This window comes from Eptatretus burgeri, chromosome 7 (genome assembly GCF_056783735.1).
Source record: "Eptatretus burgeri isolate ZD-2024b chromosome 7, Ebu_testis_v1, whole genome shotgun sequence".
NCBI classification, from domain to species: domain Eukaryota; kingdom Metazoa; phylum Chordata; class Myxini; order Myxiniformes; family Myxinidae; genus Eptatretus; species Eptatretus burgeri.
In genome coordinates, this window is record NC_140967.1 from 35,097,435 (window position 1) to 35,098,717 (window position 1,283).

At 41.2% G+C, this 1,283-nt stretch overlaps 1 non-coding gene across 1 annotated transcript; it reads left to right on the forward strand.

Moving 5' to 3' along the window:
- Nucleotides 1–266: 266 nt before the first annotated feature.
- On the forward strand, nt 267–338 carry TRNAP-CGG (transfer RNA proline (anticodon CGG)). Its single transcript has one exon. It is a non-coding gene; the product is annotated as a tRNA-Pro (tRNA).
- Nucleotides 339–1,283: the final 945 nt, after the last annotated feature.

Sequence of the window (1,283 nt, forward strand, 5' to 3'; positions counted from 1 at the left end):
GGTGTGTTTTGAGGTCGGATGGTCTCAAACATCAATTTACTATAATAGATCCGATTGCTTGAGGTGGAACGGTCCAAAACCTCAAATGTATTGTTATCAATGTGATCGGTTTCGATCAAATTGGGTGCATGGAACCTCTTCGAGGAGAAAAACCGGAATGAAATGTTCGTTGTCTTCCTGTGTTCCTTCCCCTCAAATGGCAACCAAATTCGTCGAAATTTATAAATTTCTGTAAAAACATAATACTTAAATTGGTTCATCTGTCTGGCTCGTTGGTCTAGTGGTATGATTCTTGCTTCGGGTGTGAGAGGTCCCGGGTTCAAATCCCGGACGAGCCCTTAATTGTTATTTTATGAATCAACCCTTACATTTTGGAATCCAATTTGGAGCTCACAATGCAAGCAAGTCATAAAAACGTTTCAATGCAAACAAAGTTTGTCGTGCGATCAAATTTGTGTTGTCATGTCTTCCATCATAAATAATGCAGAACAGGTGTCAATCAATTTCCAAAGAAAGTACACATTTGTCCAGAGTGAAATGAAGGCCGTCGACTTCTTTCCCACCTTCCACCAACAGAGAAACGAGGAGTCCGACATGTGATGCGATCTTGTCGGAGAGGAATCGGATATCCAAACAGAGGCCAGGACAGTCTCAAGTGGTGCAGCTTCATGAAGGAGAACTGATGAAAGCACACAAGCACACAATGTCTCTGCAGAAGTGTACTTTGGACAGAAGATCGATGAAGTCCTTGACATGCTGCATCAAACCCTTGATAGACCATTTGAGCCAAAATGGATGCGATCTCCTCCAGGATCGAGAAAACCATCTTCTCGAAGCTGTGAATGGGGTGTATTTTGAGGTTGGATGGTCTCAAACATGAATGTACCATTAAAGATACTATTGCTTGAGGTGGAACGATCTAAAACATCGAATGCATTGTGATCAATGTGATCAGTTTCGATCAAATTGGGTGCCTGGAACCTCTTCGAGGAGAAAAACCGGAATGAAATGTTCGTTGTCCCCGTGTGTTCTTTCCCCTCAAATTGCAACCAAATTCGTCGAAATTTATAAATTTCTGTAAAAAAAAGAAAACTTAAATTGGACTGTCCGTCCGGCTCGTTGGTTTTGGGGTATGATTGCTTGGTTTGTTGTGAGAAGTCCTGGGTTCAAATCCCAGATGAGCCCTTCATTGTGATTTTTTGAATCAACGCGAACATTTTCGAATCCAATTTGGAGTTCACAATGCAAGCAATTCATAAAAAAAACGTTTCAATGCAAACAAA